The sequence below is a fragment of the Thamnophis elegans genome, unplaced genomic scaffold, assembly GCF_009769535.1.
Source record: "Thamnophis elegans isolate rThaEle1 unplaced genomic scaffold, rThaEle1.pri scaffold_85_arrow_ctg1, whole genome shotgun sequence".
Taxonomy (NCBI): Eukaryota; Metazoa; Chordata; class Lepidosauria; order Squamata; family Colubridae; genus Thamnophis; species Thamnophis elegans.
In genome coordinates, this window is record NW_022473910.1 from 220,084 (window position 1) to 232,132 (window position 12,049).

General features: G+C 51.6%; 2 long non-coding RNA genes across 2 annotated transcripts; both read right to left on the reverse strand.

Annotated features, from left to right (window-relative positions):
• Nucleotides 1-870: 870 nt before the first annotated feature.
• LOC116523654 lies at nt 871-4,926 on the reverse strand. The gene is made up of 3 exons (XR_004257096.1): nt 4,814-4,926; nt 2,822-2,886; nt 871-2,479 (listed from the first exon to the last, which is right to left on the reverse strand). It is a non-coding gene; the product is annotated as an uncharacterized LOC116523654 (long non-coding RNA).
• Nucleotides 4,927-6,823: 1,897 nt separating this feature from the next.
• Nucleotides 6,824-7,637, reverse strand: LOC116523658. Its single transcript, XR_004257097.1, has 2 exons — nt 7,224-7,637; nt 6,824-7,087 (listed from the first exon to the last, which is right to left on the reverse strand). It is a non-coding gene; the product is annotated as an uncharacterized LOC116523658 (long non-coding RNA).
• Between the last annotated feature and the right edge of the window lie 4,412 nt (nt 7,638-12,049).

The following is a 12,049-nucleotide window of genomic DNA, read 5'->3' on the forward strand; positions in this document are numbered from 1 at the left end:
GGCGGCTAATTAATTGGCAAGAGGTGGGTGGATGGGGGAAGAGCTGGCGGCTGGTGATTGATCTGCCACTGTCCCAAGTGCTGAATTCTCACGACTTCCACCACCTGAGTTGCTGCTTGAACAGGGTGCAGAGAAAGGCTGTGTATTGTTCTATTCCATTCCATTATTTTATTATTATGTTTATGATGTTTATGTTTGTGTTTATGTTTATATTATTTATATTTATATTATTTATATTTATATTTATATTTATATCTATATCTATCTATCTATATCTATATCTATATTTATATTATTTATATCTATATCTATATTTATATTTATATTATTTATATCTATATCTATATCTATCTATCTATATCTATATCCATATTTATATTTATATTATTTATATTTATATTTATATTTATATTTATATTATTTATATTTATATTTATATTTATATTTATATTATTTATATTTATATTTATATTTATATTTATATTTATTATTTGTATTATTATTTATATTTATGCAAGGCAAAGGCCATGTCAGGCCTGCAGCCCTCTTTTCTTTCGAATCTTTGGGCTGCCACACTTTCTATTCTTCCTCTATGCCTTTTCTATGGTGGGAAAATGGGAGGGAGGGATTGTACAGAGTTAGATGATATGCAGCCATAACAACATTCTTTCTAGAAAACCAAGGTCATTATCCTTTGTCTCTGCACCTCCGCACCTGACCGGAACTGGATGGGTGGAAGATGCCAGCATGGCAGTGGGAGATTGGACCATGGAATGGACTTGTGGGTGTGGGGGGGGCAAGATCCTGAACTTTCAACTGCGTGGGGAAAACCGGGAAGCTTTCAGATTCAGATTTTCCCAGATGGGCCAACATGGCTCTCTTCATCAATTGGAACTTTGAGGAATCCTTTGCCTCGGACTCCGATTTACTTTTGGGTGCTACTTGGAAGCCTGACAGGCCGTGGCTGGAGGCCCAGAAGGCCAGAGACTGAGGAGGGCTCCTTCACGGCAGGCGAAAGCTGGGGTCTCCAAGCGGAGCCCAACCCTGCTGACCCAAAGGATGAAGGGACAGGCATGGACCCGTCCAAGATCAACAGGCTTTCCAGCGATCTGCTTCCCGCCTCCCTTGGCCCCTGATCGTATCTGAGCCCTTCGGGACTCCTGGGAGGAGGACATCAACGCAGAAATGTCATCACCGGCTACGCCTCCACCTCCCAAACTCCACCCTCCCATTTCAGGAGAGTTTCCGCACTTGGCAGGGAGGTCAGATGGAGACGGCCAAGGTTTTTCAGGCCACCAGCCGGCTTCACCCAAGGGGGCCTCCAGTTGCCCCCCACCACTCTTTCTGCCACTCCAGGCCACATCTCTGCTCCCCCCCTTCACTCACAACTTAAGATGGTGTGGAATATTCAGTCCTCGACTTACAACAGATTGTTTAGTGACCTCCTCTTCATCTCCACTGGAGCCTGTCCTACTTCCCTACCTCTCGTTCAAGCCATGCCTCAGCAGACCGAACAGCCCAGGGCTCCGAATGTGCCTCTCGGAGCTTCTCTCCGTCTTGACGCTGGAGAGCAGATGAAGGGCTAAAGTGCCCAGGGAGACCCCCTGAGAGATGGAGGACCACCTGCTGAAGGGCCTCTTGAAGCTGTTGCTTTTCTCTCGCCAAGCTTCCTTCTGCCTCTCCGAGAGCAGCTGCTGGGAAATGCAGCAAAGGAAGCCCTGGCTGGTATGGGCAGGGTCTGCTCCAAAGCAGATGGCAGAGACCCCTCCCCTTAAAAGGGAAGGGTTTCTGGGTCCCAGTCCAGCCTGCGGCCTGGGGCTTCATAGTGGTCTCCCATCTCATTGCCAACCAAACCTGACCCTTCTTAGCTTCTTCAGGATCCACCATAATCAGCCAGTTGTGCTGACATAGGTTGCGTTGCCCCCTAAAACAGGGGGCAACAGGGAAACTGTTGCCCTTGTATGACTTGTGGACTTCAACTCCCAGAATGTCAGCCTAGTCAGCAACATTGCTTTCCTTCCAGCTTGCTGCCGGCTGCCTTGGAAACAGGGAGGGAGGGAGGGAGCGATGGGCATTTGGGAAGGGAATTGTGCAGGTGGTGTGAGAGTGGAATTGCTGAGAAGCCATAGGGAGGCTTGGAATCAGGGAGGGCAGCTTGGGTTGTTTAACAGCTTCAAGGCCAACCGTCCGTGAAATGGCATGCAAGAGGGCGGCACGGAGCACCTGAACCAGAGACATTCCCAAAACATATTCCTGGCCAATGATTGGACTGTGGTTGCCTGGCTACTGGGGTTAGTTTCAATTTGTCCTTTTCCTTTGTTTTTTCACAGTAAAAGTCCCTTTTCTTTGAATCTATGGAGCCAAGTTTTTTCTTCCCTGGGGGTTGATCGGAGGCAGCCATGACACAGAATTCCTGAGCCAACCATGCTGGCTTTGAAGTGCCCAAGTCATAAAAGGCCCATAGTCACCAACCTCCGTTCTAAAACAAATGAAAAAGACGCTCCATTAAGGTGACCTGCATTCTGGGTGATTTCATGGATATTTCCCTATATTCCTCTCTTTTTTTAAACTGACAAATTAAATCAGGTGGTTGGACTAGAAGTCTTCCAAGGTCTCCTCCCACCCTCTTCTTCAGTTATTTTCTTAATAACTAGATACCTGATTTTTCTTTTTGTTACTTTATCAAAGTGTAAAAGATAAAGAAAAATGCAAATAATGGGAAAGTTAGGAAGGGGAAAGGAAAGAGGAAGAAGGATAGGGTAAAGATGAAAAGGAAAGAAAACGGTATGAATACAGTAGAATAAGGTAATAACATACAGACCTGATTGTTTCCTTTTGCACAATGATGCTTACTGGACATTTCTATAGCAATAAACTTCGTGTTTCCTGAATAGTAATGAAGAAGTATATGAATTGATATTGGCTATTTGCTTTTATTATGAATTGCTTATGTTACTATACAATTGTTACTGATTAAACCAATATTTGCTGTTTGCTTCTGATATGAGATACTGCTAGAAATCATTTATTAAGAATTGAGCTTTGCTGTCGGCTTCTGCTTATATTATTGCATACGGTCAGAAATTACTTGTTTTCCAGCCCAGCAAATTGTAACCTTAATATACTGGATGACATTACTGCAAATGTTATCTCACTGCTGCATTATGCTTCTATCTCTTGGCTTCAAAGCTAGGCACATTCTTGAAAGCATAGAAGAAATTGTTACAGGGGAATATCAGGCCCCATAGATAAAGGAACCAAACCAGGGAGTTTTCCTGGCTCATAAATCCTTAAAGCCTTCTGCTGGAATAACAACTTGGCCAAGGGGGGCTGCCACCCCCTCCCCAAGGCAATATTCCCTCTAATTTTTTTTCAGTGTGAGCAGAAAAGTATAGTGATTGAGCGGCATATTTTCATGCCTGAGCACCTGAATTTTTTTCACAGATGTCACCTAAGACTACAATGAAATCAGTATTATTTGAAACTCAAGTTATGTTTATTCAAGGTACCCGCTTAATTAAAAGTGTTATATAATATCAGTATCACTTAACAACGGTCCTGCTTAGCAACCAAAATGTTGGCTCAGAAACTCTGGCATTGAAGCACGCAAGTCTTAAAGCTGTCAAGTTACAAGACCTTTGCACCCCTAGCCCTTTAGGAAAAAAAAAACCCCAGGGGTCTTCAAACCTGACAGCTTTAAGCCTTGTGGACTTCAACTCCCAGAATTCCTCCTCCAGTCATGTTGCAACGACGTCATCTGCGTGGATCTGCTCCATCTTCGGTTTTTTTTTACAGGAGGCAGGGCTGCCACTGAAGATGCCAACGAACCCCCCCGCTGCCACTAAATAGCTGCTGCTGCCTCCTCCTCCTCCAAAAGCACCAACATATTTGCTGCCCAGCGCTGCAGCCGAGGTGAAGCCTCCAAAGCTCCTGCAGGCGCCCCCGCCCATGGCAGCGGCGGCGGTGCCTCCCCCTCCGCTCAGAGCACCTCAGCTGGGCGCTGGGTTACCCCTGCCGCAGCCTCCACCTCCGCGGTTTTTCAGAAGCCATGAGGCCTTTTTCCCTGAAACCCCCCCCCCGCTGCCTTCCTACTAGTTCCCGCTGCCAAATGGCTCCTCAAAAGCACGGCGGAGGAGGAAGGGAGAGGGATAACGCGGGGGCCAGCTCAGGTGCTCTGCGTGGAGACTAAGTCAAGGACTGGCTGTATTGCAGAGGAGCTGGGAGCCACCCAAGGATTTCACGGCACTACGAGGAGGAGGAGAGCCAGCCTTGCCAGGAGCGACCTTCGGCTGGACGGAGGGGCGAGGGCTGCCTGGAGAAACAGCGAGGGCCCTTTTGAGCTAGTGAGCAAGAATGTTTGTGGAGCACACCGGTTGTGTGTGGAGGCTCCACGCAGAGCACCTGAGCTGGCCCCTGTGTTATCCCTCTCCCTTCCGCCACGCTTTTGAGGAGCCATTTGGCAGCGGGAGATAGTAGGAAGGCGGCGGAGGGGGGGGAGCAGGGAAAAAGGCCTCATGGCTTCTGAAAAACCGCGGAGGTGGAGGCTGCGGCAGGGGTAACCCAGAGCCCAGCTGAGGTGCTCCGAGCGGAGGGGGAGGCACCGCCGCCGCTGCCATGGGCGGGGGCGCCTGCGGGAGCTTTGGAGGCTTCACTTCGGCTGCAGCGTTGGCGGCAAATCTGGCAGCGCTGTTGGAGGAAGGGCCGGCAGCAGCTATTCCCCTCATCTTCCGGAACCTGTGGCAGAAATCACTGCGCAAAGTTAAAAACGGCCGCGCGGTGTTTTCTTGCAATGTGCGCGGCGGCGCAGCCGCACCTTAGACGGAACAGTGCTCTCCACTCTCCAGGCATTTCATCCCTTTCTCTCCACAATGCATCCTTTGATGTCTATAAAGGTTGCTCCTCTGACTGAAGCTCTTTCCACACTCCAGACATTTATGAGGCTTTTCTCCTGTGTGGATCTTTTGATGTGCATAAAGGCTGCTACTCTGACTGAAGCTCTTGCCACACTCCAGACATTTATGAGGCTTTTCTCCTGAATGGATCCTTTTATGTTCATAAAGGTTGCTCATCTCACTGAAGCTCTTGCCACACTCCAGACATTTATGAGGTTTTTCTCCTGTGTGGATCCTTTGATGTGCATAAAGGTGGCTCCTCTGAATGAAGCTCTTTCCACACTCCAGACATTTATGAGGTTTTTTTTTCTGTGTGGATCCTTTGATGTCTATAAAGGTGGCTCTTCTGACTGAAGCTCTTGCCACACTCCAGACATTTATGAGGTTTTTTTCCTGTGTGGATCCTTTGATGTCTATAAAGGTGGCTCCTCTGACTGAAGCTCTTGCCACACTCCAGACATTTATGAGGCTTTTCTCCTGTGTGGATCCTTTGATGTGCATAAAGGCTGCTCCTCTCACTGAAGCTCTTGCCACACTCCAGACATTTATGAGGTTTTTCTCCTGTGTGGATCCTTTGATGTGTATAAAGGCTGCTCCTCTCACTGAAGCTCTTGCCACACTCCAGACATTTATGAGGCTTTTCTCCTGTGTGGATCCTTTGATGTGCATAAAGGCTGCTCCTCTCACTGAAGCTCTTGCCACACTCCAGACATTTATGAGGTTTTTTTCCTGTGTGGATCCTTTGATGTCTATAAAGGTTGCTCCTCTCACTGAAGCTCTTGCCACACTCCAGACATTTATGAGGTTTTTCTCCTGTGTGGACCCTTTGATGTGCATAAAGGCTGCCCCTCTCACTGAAGCTCTTGCCACACTCCAGACATTTATGAGGCTTTTCTCCTGTGTGGATCCTTTGATGTGCATAAAGGCTGCTCCTCTCACTGAAGCTCTTGCCACACTCCAGACATTTATGAGGTTTTTCTCCTGTGTGGATCCTTTGATGTGTATAAAGTCTGCTCCTCCGACTGAAGCTCTTTCCACACTCCAGACAGTTATGAGGTTTTTCTCCTGTGTGGATCCTTTGATGTCTATAAAGGCTGCTCCTCTCACTGAAGCTCTTTCCACACTCCAGACATTTATGAGGTTTTTCTCCTGTGTGGATCCTTTGATGTGTATAAAGGCTGCTCTTCTCACTGAAGCTCTTGCCACACTCCAGACATTTATGAGGCTTTTCTCCTGTGTGGATCCTTTGATGTGTATAAAGGCTGCTCCTCTCACTGAAGCTCTTTCCACACTCCACACATTTATGAGGTTTTTCTCCTGTGTGGATCCTTTGATGTGTATAAAGGCTGCTCCTCCGACTGAAGCTCTTTCCACACTCCAGACAGTTATGAGGTTTTTCTCCTGTGTGGATCCTTTGATGTGCATAAAGGTTGCTCCTCTCACTGAAGCTCTTGCCACACTCCAGACATTTATGAGGCTTTTCTCCTGTGTGGATCCTTTGATGTGTATAAAGGTTGCTCCTCTCACTGAAGCTCTTGCCACACTCCAGACATTTATGAGGTTTTTCTCCTGTGTGGATCCTTTGATGTGCATAAAGGTTGCTCCTCTCACTGAAGCTCTTGCCACACTCCAGACATTTATGAGGTTTTTCTCCTGTGTGGATCCTTTGATGTGCATAAAGGCTGCTCCTCCGACTGAAGCTCTTTCCACACTCCAGACATTTATGAGGTTTTTCTCCTGTGTGGACCCTTTGATGTGCATAAAGGCTGCTCCTCTCACTGAAGCTCTTGCCACACTCCAGACATTTATGAGGTTTTTCTCCTGTGTGGATCCTTTGATGTGTATAAAGGTTGCTCCTCTCACTGAAGCTCTTGCCACACTCCAGACATTTATGAGGATTTTCTCCTGAATGGACCTTTAGATGCTTTCGTAGATACACATTTCTCTTGAAGAATTTTTCACATTCCGGGCACTGATATCTCTCTTCTTCCTCCTGGATCCTTTGGGGATTCCGGGGTCTTCCGAAGGACCCACCGCCCTCCAGGCCCGTCTCGGCGTCTCCGCCCGTTTCCTCCTCCCCGCATCGCCCTCCAGGCAGCCGCCTTTCCCGGACTCCCGCTGGGCTCATCCCTCCTGCAGCTCCGGAGGCCCCCCCCCGGCCTTTCCCCGCCGTCTCCCGGGGCTGCTCCGTCCTCCTGCAGGGGAGAAAGAGAGGCGGGTCACGGCGGCGTCCCCCTCACCGCAGGAGAGGCCCAGGCCGAGGCCTCCCCTCCCGAGGACCCGAAGGAGACCCTCCCAGGCTGCCACTCCGTCCCAGCAGACTCTACTTACTTCCGGTTTCTCCGCCTCCGAAGGGAACCGCTCCCTCCGTCAGCTCTCTGGTTCCGAAAGGGAAGGCGCTCCATATACCAGCCCCTCCTTCCTGCGAAGCCCCGCCTTCTCCTCTCCAGGCACCGCCTCGTGGATTTTCCCCCAAAGGAGAGAAAGGGACCCGCTAGAACAGTTCGGTTCTCAGCCTTCCTGATGTCGTTCGACACGGTTCCTCCTGCGGCGGTGACCCCCAAGCGCCAAATTGGGCTCCAGCCTTCCCTTCGCCGCCACGTTCCTTTTCTTTTATTTCATTTTCCGCGCCTGGTTCTCCGCCTCAGCAACGGTCCCTCTCGGCCTCCGTAGCTCCGCCCACCAACCTCCTTCGCTGGGAGGGAGCTGCTTTCCCAGCGTCCTCTGCGCTTGCGCGTCTGTCCCCACTCCGGCCCCTCCTTTCGCCCCGCCCCCAGCCAGCCACACGGACAGGCGGAGGGAGGGGAGGGGCTTCGGTGGGAGGAGCCGCGGTGGCCCCGCCCCTCCCGCCGCCCCTTCCCTTCGGGCGGCTCCTTTGGGCGCGGGAGGCTCCTGGCGGGGGCGGCGGAGCTTCGCCCGGGGAGCTGAAGGGGAGGCTCCGAAGGGAAGGCCCGCGTCCTCCCTTCCCCGGCTTCTCCTGCCAGGCTCCCCCCGGGGGTCTCGGGCGACCCCGGGGAAAAGGCCCTTCCACGCCCAGGAGGAGAACCGCCGGGCCAGGAGCCCAGCAGCCAAAGGGATCCCGGGAAGGGACGGAGCTCAGCCCGAGGGGATCCCGGGAGGCCATTGGGAGACGAGGAGGGACGGGGGGATCCACTGGAATGCCAGGGATCCCAAGGGGGGATCGGGAACCAGGTGGAAAGAAGCGGATCCCAGGAGGGGATCCCCCCCCCCACTGTTCCCTGTAAGGTGCGCGCCGCCCAGTGGCTTTTGGGAGGCGCCTTCCAGGGGAGCCTTGGGGCGGAGCAGAGGAGAGAACTCGGTGCTCCGGAGGACCGAGCAGCCCTGCGAAGGCGGCAACAGGAGGGAAGCGGGCAAAGACCAGGAAGGGGGCGGCTGGGAGTTGGGTGGACGAGAGGAGCCCCCATCCCAGGGGAGGGAAACCGTCTTGGACCAACAGTGGCTGCAACGGGGAGGAGGGAGGAAGGGGGGGGTGCAAATGCCCAGCTGCCCGCAAGGCATCGAAATCCTCCCATTCCCCCCAATCCTGTCGGAGCTGAAGAAGCTCTGTGCAAAACCCCCCTTGGTTCCCGTCTTGCCTGGGCTCAAAACCGCAGCCTTGAAACGAGGCTCGGCGTAACGCGGAGGAAGGAAGACGTTTCCTTCTGGGGAAAGAGCTGGAGGCCGGGAGAAAGAGCCAAACGGGACCCTGGCTATCTCCCCCCCTCCCACCTCCTCGCTTCCAGGAACTCCCCGCAACCCCCCGCCCCACAAGAGAGACCTCAGCGCCGCCCCGAGGGACGGGAGGGGTCCCGGGCGCAGCGGCATCGTCTCCCCCCCCCCCGCCCGAATAGGGAGGCCTTTTGCACCTGCGACCGGAGCCCCTAGGTTGCGTTCAGCGACTGAAAGGATCGCCCAAATCCGCCCAGGACAACTCCGCCTTCTGTCCGTAAAGTTTGGGGGAGAGGAAAGAGCGCTGGGTTCCTTTGCGCGCCTTCCAGGGCCCTGGAGGAGGAAGAACGGAGGTCGGATCCTCCGAGGAGGGAAAAGGCGATCCTCCGCAATCTCTTCCGAGGGGAGGAAGGGGGGTGTTTCAGCCTCTTCCTTCGCTTCCATTTCCAGCCGCGTTGGGGGAATGCAAATGTATTCTTGCCTTTATAACCGGAGGGGAGACCGAAGGAAAGGGAGGGAAAGGGAAAGGATCCCGAGCGGGTCCCTCCCGCCGGGCGGCCAAAGGATGAAGGTTCAGGCGGGACCCAAACTCCCAGGGGACCATTTCCACTCGCTCTCTCCGGGATCCAGGCTGGCTTTCTGCGCCCACCGTCACCCAGACTGCGGCATCCCTTCCAGACCGCGCTACGGACTTCCCGACGCCAACGTCCCAGAGGAAGGAGCGGGAGCCCTGCAGCCTTGGCGTCCTCTCCCTCCATTCCATTCTTCTGTCACTTTCCCCCTCCTTCTCCCTTCTCTCACCTCTTTGTCTCTTTCTGTCTCTTTCCCCCTCTTTCTCTTTGTCTCTCTTTCTCTCTCCTTCTTTCCCCCTCTTCTGTCACTTTCTCTGTCCTTCTCTCTCCTCTTTGTCTCTTTCTGTCTCTTTCACCCTCTTTCTCGTTGTCTCTCTTTCTCTCTCCTTCTTTCCCCCTCTTCTGTCACTTTCTCTGTCCTTCTCTCTCCTCTTTGTCTCTTTCTGTCTCTTTCACCCTCTTTCTCTTTGTCTCTCTTTCTCTCTCCTTCTTTCCCCCTCTTCTGTCACTTTCTCTGTCCTTCTCTCTCCTCTTTGTCTCTTTCTGTCTCTTTCACCCTCTTTCTCTTTGTCTCTCTTTCTCTCTCCTTCTTTCCCCCTCTTCTGTCACTTTCTCTGTCCTTCTCTCTCCTCTTTGTCTCTTTCTGTCTCTTTCACCCTCTTTCTCTTTGTCTCTCTTTCTCTCTCCTTCTTTCCCCCTCTTCTGTCACTTTCTCTGTCCTTCTCTCTCCTCTTTGTCTCTTTCACCCTCTTTCTCTTTGTCTCTTTCTCTCTCCTTCTTTCCCACTCTTCTGTCACTTTCTGTCCTTCTCTCTCCTCTTTGTCTCTTTCTGTCTCTTTCACCCTCTTTCTCTTTGTCTCTCTTTCTCTCTCCTTCTTTCCCACTCTTCTGTCACTTTCTCTGTCCTTCTCTGTCTCTTTCTGTCTCTCTTCCCTCTTTTTTTCTTCCTCTCTCCCACTCTTTTATCACTTTCTCTCTACTGCCCAACCTGTCCCCATACTTATCTTCGATTGATCATGTTTGCAATAATTTACCTTCTTTCCTAAATAGGCGCAGTTCCCTTACTGGATCCCTCAAGCTCACTCAAACACACACACACACACACACACACACACACACACACAAACCATTTTTCTCCATTCCAATTCGGATCCTATAAATCAATTGCTCTGTGAAGCATCTGTGAAAAAAATTCAGGTGCTCAGGCATGAAAATGTGCTGCTCAAATACTATACTTTTCCGCACACACTGAAAAAAAATTAGAGGGAACATTGGTTGCTCCTCCATTCCTTCCCACTGGCCCAGATTGATCAGGGGTCTCTTTGGTCCAGAGGGTGCCCCCCCACCCCCTGCCAAGGTTGCTAAGCCCCTTTCCCCTCCTTCCTCAGAAGAAGAAGCTGGCCAGGGCGATGCAGGAGAGGAAGGCCCTCCGGGAGCAGCAGCTGAGGCAACAAGGAGTCAGTGAGCAGGTGGAAGCCCCTGGAGGTTGCCCCCTCCAGCCAGGGATGGGACCAGAAGCCCCTCACCCCCACTCCTGCAAGGGTGGATTCCCCCTGCCTGGTGACCGCCCCCTTATGTCCTCCTCCCCTCTCCAGGCCAGCTCTGCACATGTGCCAAGGCCCGAGGTGGCTCCAGGGAAGTCCAGGCTGGGCACCGAGAAGAACATTCTGGTAAGTGGGGGAAGCTCCTAAGAGCAGATCTCGGCCTCCTCCCGAGGGAGACCTTCCGTTTCACTTTGGTTTGTGTTCTGATTCTCCTTGAGAGGCTCAGAGCGAGTCAAGGGGACTCAAGGAGGGCTGGGCGTGGCTCTCTTGTGGGCACGCAGGGACCCCAGACGGATGGCGTGCTTGACCCCTCCCTCGGATTCAGCCTGGTCATCGACAAGGACGTTCCATGTGCTTTAGGAAGGCAGTTAACTGCCGTGCATTTGGGGGCTGGGTGGGCAGCTGCCCTCCGAAGCCACAATGGAGAAAGGAAACAAGAGAGCGGGCATTTGGGAAGGGGGCATCTTGCAAGCAGCTGGTAGGTGAGACTGTTCACCCTTTGTGAACTGCAGCATCCTGGAACACAGGAATCCAAATTCCAGCATCCCTGACATTTGGCTGTTCAGCTGCCTCCTAAATGCATCCAGTAAAGGGGAACACAAACACAGACACACAGACACAGAGCCACACAAACAGACATACACCCACAAACTAGGTGATTGGTTCTTCTATCCAGGAGCTCCAATTCTGGTAACATTCAGGTGGAGTCCGACGTCTGTCATTCTGCCTTCTTTCATGTCCTCTAGAAGAAGGCAAAACCCATCCTGACCGTATTCCGTGCAACATCACAGGATTATTGTCAGGCCTGCTCGAGTCTGATCCCTTCGAAAAGAAAGACCCTCGACTCCATTGGGTTGAAATGGTAGCTGCTTTTCCTAAAAGACGCTGGTTGCCATAGAGTCAGGCTAGAACTCTGTTCTGACCCCCTTCACTCCTCGTTCAAAGACGACAGTCAGACAGGCTTAAAAGGAAATAAATTTATCAGCCTCGACTCACGCTGGCTGCGAGCCCAAAAATAAACATAAATAAAGTCTCTGGCAAGAAGATAACAGAATGCCAAAACAAAGATCTCTTACAAAGCAATGCAGGGTTACAGAAAGCAAATCACTTATCCAAGTGCCTCTCACAAACAAACCACGACCGATGAACGATGAACGTTGATTTCTGCAACCAGGGCGTGGCACCCTCAGTCCTTTTATCTCCAGAAGACCACACTAAGGAGACCCAGCTGCATTGTTATTCCTACATCCCGACTCGACTCTCAGCAAACTTCTGCTGAGTCACAACAGAACTCAATTTCTCAAAAGATGCAGAATGTTTCCCCGCATCCTGGGCCTTCCCCGTGACCCATCTGCCTGCAGCCAATAAGAGT